This window comes from Marmota marmota, unplaced genomic scaffold (genome assembly GCF_001458135.2).
Source record: "Marmota marmota marmota unplaced genomic scaffold, marMar, whole genome shotgun sequence".
NCBI classification, from domain to species: Eukaryota; Metazoa; Chordata; class Mammalia; order Rodentia; family Sciuridae; genus Marmota; species Marmota marmota.
In genome coordinates, this window is record NW_025999869.1 from 13,211,806 (window position 1) to 13,223,890 (window position 12,085).

The 12,085-nt window shown below is 47.1% G+C and overlaps 1 protein-coding gene across 3 annotated transcripts in view; it reads left to right on the plus strand.

Annotated features, from left to right (window-relative positions):
* Positions 1-12,085, plus strand: part of Atp10b (ATPase phospholipid transporting 10B (putative)) — a 319,009-nt gene that overhangs the window by 214,864 nt on the left and 92,060 nt on the right. The gene's annotated exons all lie outside the window — the stretch shown is intronic.

Genomic DNA, 12,085 nt, shown 5'->3' on the forward strand with positions numbered 1-12,085 from the left:
GCAAGGGAAGGAGACAGAGTTAGAGCGAGTCATGACTTCATGACCACCTACGTGGCTCTCAAGGAAGTGTGGGAGTTGCACCTGGGCTTGCTAAGAGATGACGGTGACAGGGTACATGTGCCCCAGCAGTCAGCAGCCTCAGGTGATTGACTGGCCAGCAGAGTAGGGCTCGGCTCCCTGCAGAGAGGAAAAGCACCCACCTCTCCCAAGAGCAGCTTGGGTCTCTCTCACTGCCTCTGACCGGATCAACCCCTTTCAGGAGAAAGGGCACAGCTGCTGGCCCCTGCTGGGATGATGGGACCAGCTCCCGGGCTGTGGGCTGTGCACTCCAGCCAGGAAGAGCCACTAATCTTCAAGGTGGGGCTCTCTTCCCCAGGAGAATGAAGTGGCCAGCTCAGAGCTGGCTGGCAAAAGGGTGGATGAGAGAAACTCCCCTCGAAAAGCGGTAACTGGGGAAGCCTCCCAGGAGGGGATCTGGTACAGGGACTTGTTTGTCACCAAAGAACCCCTAAGTGAAATCCCACCCTCATCTGTGAGCGGCAAGTGAGCTTCTGCCTCTTTGCTGGATGGGCCTCAATTCCATGTGCAGAAAAAACTAAGCTGAGGGGTTTGGAGTTTTTTTAATTTTAATGTTTTTTAGTTGTTGATGGACCTTTATTTATTTATTTATATGTGGTGCTGAGGATGGAACCCAGGGCCCCACACATGCTAGGCAAGCACTCTAACACTGAGCCACAACCCCAGCCCCATAATCTGAGGGTTTTAATTCGTTTTCCAACCAAACCTAATTGTTTTGCATGTTGTGAGCACACTGGTCACCTAGAATTGAGAAGCACATGTCCCTTTCCTTTGAGTGAGGACACTGTAAAAAGAGGAAAAATTAATGACCAGCTGCGAGGCTTTTGTTGGAAGCGGCAGATTTTAAGTTGCATTATTTTTCTGTGGGTACCAATCCCCCTGGGACCTTTCTCCCGTCATTTTTTCCCCCAGGAAGTTGGTTCCTTGGTGTGAACCAAGAAACTGGTTCCTTAGGGAGGAAAGTGAGTGGACTGCAGAGAGCCTGGTCCTGTTCTCCTTGCTCTGCCAGAATGTACCAGAATAATGAGCCTCTTCTTGGGGATAGTCTCATGCTCACCTGTGCTAGGAGCTGGACCCACCTGGGCCAGCCTGCTATTATTCTGTTCTCAAAACAGCTTTCAGGGAACATCAGAAAAACAGGATGATAAAAATCTGAGGAGGAAAGAAAAGACATTAGTCCAACAGCTCTGTGTGAGGACACAGAACAGCAAGGGTCCTGAGGGCAGTATTCAGTAAAATAATAGTGGCAGAGATGGTCTCTGAAAAGATGTCCATAGCCAAAAAATGGATGCTGGCCCTCACGCCCTGCAGATGAAGACCCATAAGTAAAGAATCTGTTCCCTCTCTGTTTAACTCAGGGTTGCTCCAAACTGATTGGACTTTGGACCTATTTCTTCATATCTAACTTTGGGTAATTTAACTTTCTCAGTTATAACAAGATTATTGACTACGAGGGCAAATAGGGAATTAAATAAAATGGACTAGTTATAAAATGTAAAGCAACATTCCTCCTGTCCTGGTACTGCAAATGGCATCTGTGTTGGGAGGTAACAGGGAACAGTGGGGACTGCGGATCACTGGAAGCCAAGAATTCATCCCAGGAAGCAGAGCTGGCCTTCAGCCAGCCCGGATCTCACCAGGGGAAAAGAGAGGCGTAGTGTTGCCAGATTATCTGAGCTTTATGCAGGGAGCTAGAAACTGATATTTTTGTCTGAAATACCTGATTGTTCAGTGTTGGCAACTGATACTTCAAACACTTCAGATCCATTTTATTAGACCTCATGTTCTGTTCTGCCTATGGAACCCATAATTTGCAACCTATTCCAGTAAACTGGAGTTTCTGCAAAAGAACCATCCCGCTCCTGAGGTTCATCAATGAAGAAGGCTCTTTAGACACAGAAGAAGGGCTTGATGTTAAGGTGAGAAGCAGACCTGGGAGTCAGGGGCCTGGACTCTGGCATGAATTGGCAATCCTAACAGCCAGGAAGCTCACCTAAATCTCTAGATCTCAGTCTCCATTTTTGTAAAACTTGGTAGTCACACTAGATCCGGTCCTTTGAAACGCATTATGAAAGAAGAGAACCCACAGCCAATTTAATTGGGGTAATAGTACATGCGTGATGCTTGAGTCTTGATGCACATTAATATGAAAAGGTTCTGATCACCCTAAGTATTCTGCCCAGTTTTGTTTAACTTATGTGTGTCAGTTGAGATGTTCCCCCCTGCAAGTAGCAGAAACCTTAATTCAGATTTAAGCAGAATATTTGTTGACTTAAGTTACTACAGAAGTCCTGAGGTATGCAAGCAGTCGGCAAGGCTCCTTCAGCATTCTGGATCCAGTCTCTGCCATCCTTTTCATTCAGTCTCCTTCTATGTCCTCTTCACCCTCTGACTTGCTTCATGGCAGTGAGATGGCTACAGCCCTCACAACATGTGGTAACCCAGGAAGGAAGGAAAGATACTTCTGATGACCCTCTTAGAAGGTCGAGGAAGCTTCCTTCATAAACCTGCCTCATCTCTCAGTGGCCCCCAGTGGTCATATGCCCACCCATGATCTAACCCTTAGGGAAAGGAGCTGGGAATGTGGAAATGAGGTGCCTCCGGAGCCACAGCGCTTCCCCACAGCACCCAGCATGAGGTTAGCTTCCCTGAAAGCACATGGGCTGCTCAGGGGAGAAGTAAAACCCAAGTGATAAGAGAAGAAATGATTTCTAAGAAAAGGGGGACAGATGTTGCGGGGGTCACCTCTATGTCCTCACCACTGTCACTTTAAAGTGGTTTTTGAATGTAGATTCTTTGTAAATTGCTTTTCACCAATGAACAGGAACCTGCCCACTTTTTTTTGGGGGGGGGGGACATTCTGTACCATTCTGCCCCTACAAGTTCTTCTAACTGGAAAGGACTGAGTCTACCAAAGACCCTGAAATGAGAAGCTAGGAATCTACCTGACTGTTAGCCATCTTGACGGACAGGTGTCAAAGGGCAGATCTAGGATGTGTGATGGAATCGCAGGCAAAGAACACAGGATCTGAGAGCATTTTTTTTTTTTCTGAGAAGCAACAAAAACAATAAAAACGTATGATCTTGAGCACCGACTCTATCCATTTTATCTCAGATCTACATGTTTCAAGACCCAATGCCCTTCTTTTTTTTTTTTTCCTTTGCGTTTTTGTGCAAACATCAGGGCCCTTCAAATTTTGCTTTTACTTCCTAATTCCAGGCATCAGCCAGCCCAGGCTTGTTAATACCGTGAGAAAATGTCTCTCTGCAAACAGCAGAAGCCTTGTTAACAGAATTACAATCCTGTTAGAGTGCTTTCTTTTAATACAGCAACTGTGCTTGTGGTCGAAAGGTGACCCATTAATCAGATTTATGGAATGACTTGGAAGAGAGATTAGCTTCAGAATTGTATTAGCTTAGTTTCTCCCAGGGCTCAGTTTAATGAATCTAGAAACCATACCCAGCAAGAGACTTGTATTTTTCCATCTAGTTTAGTAAATTTGTATTTGCATTCAGGAAACGTGCAAAACGGAAGAATGTGAACCGAGGGAATCCAGGGTGGGTTTTGTCCCCAAATCGAAAGGAAGCAAAAGCCACCCAGAGTTTCATTAGCCAGGCGTCCGTTTACTCACCTGTTCAGCAAATATTGTTTCAGGATTCGGTGTGTGTGCACCCCTGGGCAGGCCCTGTGTGCTCTCCTGGGCTGCGCAGTGCGGTTCTCATGAGGAACTTACAGTTGTAATGCCCCAGGAGCTTTGGAAGCCTATGTTCAAAGTGACACAGTAGTACGGAGGACGTGGTGACTTGGCTGCGTGCAGGAAACTGGGGACCCAGGGACTCCTTCCCTGCAGAGGTGACATTTCAGGAGGGCACTGAAGGGGGAGTAACATTTTTCCAGGCAGAGAGGGCACACTTCAGTTCACAGCCTGTGCAGACCTCAACTCAAAGATGCACTTGTGGCTTCTGCCGATATCAGAAAGACCAGGTGCTGGAAATGTCAGAAATTAGGGGGGAAACACAACAGCTTCAGCTTCTTTTTTCCATCTGACTTTTTTAACAAGACTTGGAGAGGGTCCCTTCTGTAAATCAGGCAGCTGTTGTAACATCAAAGTAATTGCATGTCCAACAGGAGAACAGGCAGTCTCCTGAAAGCCTGGCGCTGGGGGACCTGGCCTGCTCCCTGATTTTGACTGCCAGTTCCTTTTCATGACTGGGTCCCCAGGGAGACACCTGAGGGATGAGGTTCTGACCCTTGTTATATTACTAATTAGCTATGTAGCCTAAATGAAGCTGCTTCAGCTGGGACCCTCTTGGTCTCCTCTTTCGATTGTGGCCATAATATCTCTGAGATATTTTGTGAAAAGATAGGCAGATGATGTACAGGCAGGCTAGAAAATAACAGATCTACAGAGGTAAACCACACATCACAGTGCCCAGGAGGGTGAAGCAGGTACCTCAGGGGTGACCTTCCTGCCTGCTACCAGCAAGGACTTGGGTGTCAGACCTGGGCTTGTCTCTGAGCGGCCACTCAGAAAAGGAGTGGCCCTAGATAGTTGCTCCCTCACCTGAGGCTCCATTTCAGCATCTATGAAATGGGGAAAGCTGTAGTACCTACTTCCCAGGGTCGTGTAGATTGAATGAGATAATCTTATAAACCATTTAACTTGGTGCCTGCTGAAAGTAGCAACAAATAATTATTTTTTAATCCCACACATCTCAATTCTAATTTTTTCCATAGCCATCCCAGACCAAGCCTTCAACTTTCTTGCTACCTTCCCCAGGGATACAGGGGAATTGCTCATTTTGTTGTTAAAAGCCAAGAGCATTCACTGAGCCATGTTTACCCATCAGTGGGCAGAGAGAACAATGGTTTTAAAACAAACACCAAATTTCTCCTCTCTCATATTTTCTCCCATTTTTTTTTCTATTTATTTATTTATTTGGGGGGTACTAGAGATTGAAACTCAGGGGCACCCAGCACTGAGCCATATCCCTTCCCTAATTTGTGTTTTTATTTAAAGACAGGTCTCACGAGTTGCTTAGCACCTCGCTGTTGCTGAGGCTGCCTTTGAACTCACAATCCTCTCTCAGCCTCCCAAGCCACTGGGATTACAGGCGTGCACCACCATAACCAGCTCTACTTTTTAAAAATTTATTGTTTTTAGATATGCATGACAGTAGGATGTATTTTGACATATCATACATACATGGAGTACAACCCATTCCAATTTGGACAGCATTCTTGTGGCTGTACGTGATGTAGAGTTTCACTGTGGTGTGAACAATATGAACATAAGAAATTATGTCTGATCCATTCGATTGTCTTTCCCCATCCCATTCTCCCTCCCTTCCCTTCATTCCCCTTTGTCTACTCCGGTGAGCTTCTATACTTACCCTCCCTATCCTTTCATTATGGGTTAGCATCCACAGAACATTTGGCCTGTGGTTTTCAGGGATTAGCTTATTTCACTCAGCATGACATTCTGAAGTTCCATCCACTTACCAGCAATTGCCATAATTTCATTCTTCTTTATGGCTGAGTAATTTTCCTTTTGGGTGTGTGTGTCTGTGTGAATGTATCACAGTTCCTTTATCCTTTCATCTGCTGAAGGGCATCTAGGTGGGTTCCATAGCTCAGCTATTGTGAATTAAGCTGCTATAAACATTGATGTGGCTGTGTCACTGTAGTATGCTAATTTTAAGTTCTTTGGGTATAAGCTGAGGAGTGGGATAGCTGGGTCAAATGGTGGTTCCATTATTTTCTCCCTTCTATGTGGCAGGATTTTAAAATCCTAAATTCAGCACGCCCCTCCGGAGCCAACCTATCCACAGCACACCAGAGCATACCTATTCTAAGATTTAGATTCAGAGAAGCCTCATCCAGGGGCCTCATCCAGTCCAGAGCATCAGCCACTTGGTCCAACCCAACCTCTAATACAGAAAGTGCAATGGGTCATCAGGTGTGTGCAGCTGTTCATAAAGCAGTTATTTGAGCGAGGCACAAGGGCGCACGCCTATAATCCCAGCAGCTCGGGAGGTTGAGGTGAGGGGATCACAAGTTCAAAGTCAGCCTCAGCAAAAGCAAGGCACTAAGCAACTCAGTGAGACCCTGTCTCTAAATAAAATACAAAATAGGTCTGGGGATGTGGCTCAGTGGTCAAGTGCCCCTGAGTTCAATCCCTGGTACCAAAAATAAATAAATAAATAAAGCAGTTATTTGGCCCCCATTTTGCCATAATTTCCCCTAAAGAGTAACTCTCTGGAAAACTCTAAAGGAAATAAATTGTTTGACAAGGTGGAATGTATGCTATGCCAGGGCCATCCTCACTCCAAAATATAATCACGAAACATCCTGGGGTCGTTTCTGGTATTAGCGGAGATAATACATGTAAAATGCTTCGCATAGTTCCAGGCTTCGGCAGCGCAAAGAAGCTATGATCTACACTATTGCTAAGGAGAGTTCTAGAAACTCGACAGCCGGGAGTCATCATGAACTTGAGCCAAGGGAGTAAGAAAGGCCACTGGCTGGAAATTTTAAATGTACAAGACAAAAATATATAACAGCAGAACTTAACTGCAAGCTCTAATAATCTAGCAAAACAGGCCTTGGGGAGAATCTGGAAAAGGCAGACTGTGGAGGAACACCCAGCACCATTTGAAGCATGATGCCCCTGGCTGGAGTTCACAGACCAGCAGACTGTGGCAGACAGCCCCCAGGACTTGTTCAGCATTTGACAACAGCAAGTTGGGCTTCCTCCAGAGGTGTCCATCTCACAAGTGCCCCCCAACACGAATACACACTCCCGCTCCCTCCCCCTCTTCTCCCTACTTTCCTCCTCCCTCTCCCCCTCCCCCTCCATTGCCTTGCCCTGAGCCCAAGGTAGGCTGTAAACCACTGGGGCCAACTCAGCTTGTCATTTCAGGAGCGAATGCATTAGCTTCTCCCCAAAAGCAGGGTAGGAGAGTCATAAAGAATTCAGGTGTCCCTGAAGCTCTGTACTCCAGACACCAGACATGATTTGTATCTCACAGGTGAGGATTTATAGCCACCGTCTTGCCATTATGAAGCTCAGAATTCCCAAAGGCAAGGTCCCTGTTCTCACCCAGCCTCTGCTAGGTTTATGCCACCTACTTCTTAGGGCTTCAGCTGCTGTGTCCCTCATCCCCCAACATTGCCACAAGTCCCCTGGAGACAGGACACTCCCGCAGCTGCCGCTCATGTCCTTGTAGGCATACTTATTGTGACCACCTTATCCAAGTTAGGTAATCTTTCTGGACCTCAGTTTTCTCATCTATGGAACAGTGATGATAATAAAAATCTTTTCATTATTAGGCAGATAAACGGCCATGTAAATCAGGTGCTGCATTCATTATAGGCGCTCCATACTACTAGGTAGGCGAATAACATCATAATGTTGTTATCGGAAGTCTCCACTGGGGGGGGTCTGTAATAAGAGATTGCATGCTACAAGGACTAGAGAGTAGCAAAAACTTTCCTTCCATTGTCTTGTGTTCAAGACAAATCTATAAGAAATTAATTAATATTTACTGAGTGCTCCTTATGTGCCAGATACCATACCCGACCCCGTGAGGTACATAAGGGGCAGGTCCAGGGTCGTCCCAGCTCTCACAAGCCTATTACACAGTGGAAAAGGTGCATGAAACAATGATGAAGGAGACCATGACATGCAGTGTGGCAACAAGACGGGCACCGTGGGCAGTCAGAGCCCAGGGGGAAGGAGAGAGAGGCTCCAGGTCTGCACAGGTTAGCAGAGAGTACTGAGGGCATCATGGCACAAACCCCCAGGCTGCTTCCCCATAACCTGAGGCCGTGAAAGCACCTGGCTCCCCATCCTCTGAGGCACGGTGTTTCCATAACCCTCACTTCCTGGTAACATTCCGTACTCACTGCTGCTTTGTGTGGGTGGCAGCCACCTGGTCAGTAAGGTCAGGGGTGGACTACCCCTGGGCCTGGGATTCCAACATCCTGCTGTACAAATGGGGCCAAATGTGTCAGGCCTCCCCAGCCTCTGGATAAGAGTGAGGTCACATTCGAACAGATGCCCCACTGACAGTGGCGCTCACCCCAACCTGTCGATTTGGGACTTCAGTCCTCCCACCTAATCGTCAAGGCTCCCCAGACAGAGCTGGGCAGCTTGGGAAGGGTGAATGTCACTCATGTCCCCCAGTGTCTCCAGGCCAGCCAGGACTCCTACTGTTCTTGGGCCTCAGCTGTTCACTTCTAGGGATTCAAGTCCTCCATTTCTAGCCTCCACTTTGCACTGTGGTCTACAGCAGACCGGCAGGTTCAGAGAGCAGAGACTCACCTGTGAGGTGGGGGAATTCAGCACTGCTGCCCTCTGCCCCAGGCCCAAGCTATCTTTACCATAAGTCCATCAGCCTCTGTGCCATTTCCTGGGGCCACGTCAGGGACTAAGGTCATATTGGCCTTTCTCCCTTTTTAATTCCTACTTCCTCTTAAGTTGTTTCTCCAGCCAGAAGGTCTCACACTTCATGTGTGTCAGGTAACAAATACAGACAACTGCAACCCTTGCGACTCTACTATCTCCCCAGCCATGATTCTTTCTGCTCCAAGCTGGTGATGGCAGCAGGGACACTTTAGCAGCTATAAATGCCGTTTGCTGGGAGGTAATTAGGTACTGTTCATATGCTATCTTAACTTTCACCCACAGCCTGTAGGAGAGGTTTGACCCACTGGATAGATGAAAAAGCTGAGGATCAGAAAGTTAAGTAGCAGGTTCAAGGTCGCACTCCATGTAAAAGGGAGCGCCAGGTTGCCAATCCAGTTCAGCTGACTCCAAAGCTCTTACCCATTCTACTACAAGGTGGCCTCAACACATAGCTATCCAAAAAGCCGGGCATTCTGAGTGTTCTTAAACCAGCCACCAGACCCTTGGTTCTCCTCGTGGGAGCCATAAAAAGAAGGTCCAGCCTGAGTGGTGACTGTGCACGAAATCCCTTCCCTGCCCAGTCTCAGTTTCCTCATCTGAAGAATGTGGGTCAGTATTGGAGATCTATCAAGTCCCCTCTGGCCCTGACTATAAGGACATGCAATTCTGGGAATTTGCCCCGGTAGCCATGCTCCAGGGTCAGAAATATTTGATCTGCTAAAGTTCAGTCCTTCTTTGCAAGGCTGGGGAAAAGGTTTGGATTTTTAGTTTGTGCGTATGTGTGTTTGTGGTGGTTGTGCTTCAGCCCAAGCCGTGAAATGTGATTGTCAGCAGAAAACAGAATGAAGAGGAAAACACTGGGGGCCATAAAACAACAACATTAACAGGCATGTTCATCCTGTCATGAAGAAGCTGGTATTTAAAGAGGACTTGCTAAGGGCCGAGTCTGAGCCCAGTGCCCCACAGTGGTCATGTTGGCAATTCTTTTTCATCACCTCTCTGTGGCAAGAGCACATGTTATCTTTTACTGGAAGGGTCAGAGGCTCTGAGAGGTTAAGTAACTTGCCCAAAGTCACACAGGTCAGAGCAGTGAAGCAGGGATTCAAAGATGCTCTTGATTCCTCTATGGTGCTCCTCCTTCCTGGGGTTCTCCCCTCACCCTGGGGTGGCCACATGAAGCCTTCTGGGCCTGGCGTTGGAGCTCCTGAAAGACAGCCCAGGTCAGCTCATCACAGTACTTTGACTAGGAGATTCCTCCAGACAGCTGATCCTCCTGACACTGTCAGTTCTCTGACATTCTTTTATAAAACCCATTACAGGAGAAATGGAGCCTTTGGCATCCTCTCCTCCTCTCTCCTCCCCCTCTCACCTGTTCCCTTCTGGCCTACAGTTGGTTACAAACCTCTCTTGCTGTCTATTTACCTTTTAATAAACCCCATCTCCTTTCGGAAAGCTGCTTAACACTGCACCACTTAATTTCTCCTCCAGGCGGAATCTGCCAGATGGAGCCTTTGTCCCAAGCCACGTTGATTTGTCTTATTTTTAAGCAGCCCTGAGCATGAAACCAAAATAGCACTCTGTTCCCAGGTGCGGACTCACTGAGCAGGGGGACCATCAAGAGTGTATCAGTGCGTCCACCTGGGGCAGCTGTTCCAAATGGGCTGGATTAATGAGGGAACGGCTCCCACAGGCGGCTCCCAGCCAGCTGCTGGTCGCATCTGGGCGTCACTCAGTGCAAACGCATGCTGCTTTTACGCCTCAGCTAGATTCTGCCACTTGTGTCACCTCTCCTGGCTTGACCCCCCTCGGGCTGTGCATCCCTGGCTTCTCCACAGTCCTGATAGCTCAGGGGACAAAACAGACCCTGGAGAATGGGGTGACAAGTACAGAGTGACCAAATGCAAGGAGGACATGTCCCTCAAGTCTCTTTTTTTTTTTTTTTAAATACCCCAAAGTCCTATCACATTTGCCTGATTGTATAGCATAACTATAGTGAGCTCATGATAGATGTCATTGTTCAAATTGTGTATCGGCTCAATCACTAAAACTCTGTCTTCCCAAAGCACAGTTTTTTAAACGAACACCCTGAAATCACATGGGTGCCCTAGTGTCACTCCTCCTGACAGGATATCCTGGGAGAGGTATGCACGTTTGCCTATTCGAGAAGGGCATTCTCTGTCTTGGGGAGGACCTGCCCCCAGGAAGGTCCCTTCACTGCCAGGTGCCATCCTAAGGAAGGGAAGATTTCATCTAAAAGAACAACAGGGCCTCTGCTGCCAGTTCAGTGGTGACTTCCTTGGGATCCAAGGAATGATATACAGAAGACAGGCACAGATCTGACTTGTGGCTTGTGGGTGGCTCCTTGATCTTGTGTTGCCTTCATCATGATGGGGATTGACAAGACGTTTCAGTCCAGTTCCCATAACTGACTGTTCTTGAACTTGGACATGCCCTAAATTCATCCCCGAAGTCCTCCATCTTCCGTCATCTTACTCACCCATGTCCCATAATAAGCAGTGGAAGGAATGAGTGAGATTCAACATTCACAGAGGGTGGTGATTCAGCCACCAGCTCACCGTTTGCCAAAACCTTCAGAAGCAGAGTCCTCTGGAAGCACTGGCCATCGGGATGCTGCTCAGAGTCGACGGTGTTTTCCCTAAATCCAAGCTCCAATACCAGGTGGAATGCTGAGATTCTCCCAGGAATTCTCCAGTGGAACATGGCAGCTAGAAGGGGTTGGGAAGGGGGGGGGGGGGGCTGCTGATGTGTTATAGATAATCATTGGTTCCTTGGGGGCAATTTTTGCTACAATATTTAAAAATTCTTCTATTAAGCTTTTTCTCAAAAAGAAAGAAAAATTTACAATAGAGAACCAGTCCCCTCTTGACTCTTGAGATTCCTTTTCTCACTGACATTACGAGCCTTTCCAGTGCCTTTAAAGAGCTTTATACTTGAATATTGATCAGGTGATCCCAGAGCTGCTTTGAAGAAAAAACTACTGTCCCCAGAGCAGGCAGAGGGACCCTAAAGTGTTTGACAGTCACAATGGCACTCGTGGTGGTGAAGTATCTGACCTAAATATATAGACAAGCATATTTTCAAACATATTTCTGAAGTGACAAGGACAGAAAACCATGGCAACCACCCCTATTCTTCATTTTTTAAAAAAGTGATATTCAGCAGAGTGGTATTTAATAGATTGAGATAATCAATTGAAAGGTGCTTGGAAACCTGTTGTATGCTTTTTTGCATGAAAGAAAGAATTCTCACTAAAATGCTACAGACGCTTTACTCTCCTCGGCCACCAAATATGCAAAAGTGGTCTCGGTAGTCACTGGGGTGATGTAGCCCATGCTTTGATTCAGCTGAGTCTGCTGCATTGAGTCCCCAGGGCCATGGACCACTGCCAAAGAACCCTGAGTGATAAGCTAGTTCCCCAGTTCAAATGTCCCTGTTTATTATAGACTGATCAGGTTTTCCTTCATCCTTCCAAATGGAAGCACCTTCATTTCAAGGGCTTGAGGGAGACTCCTGGCAGGATCTTTTAGGACCAGTAAGATGGACTCTTAGCAGGGGAGCCCCAAGAAAATAAGACA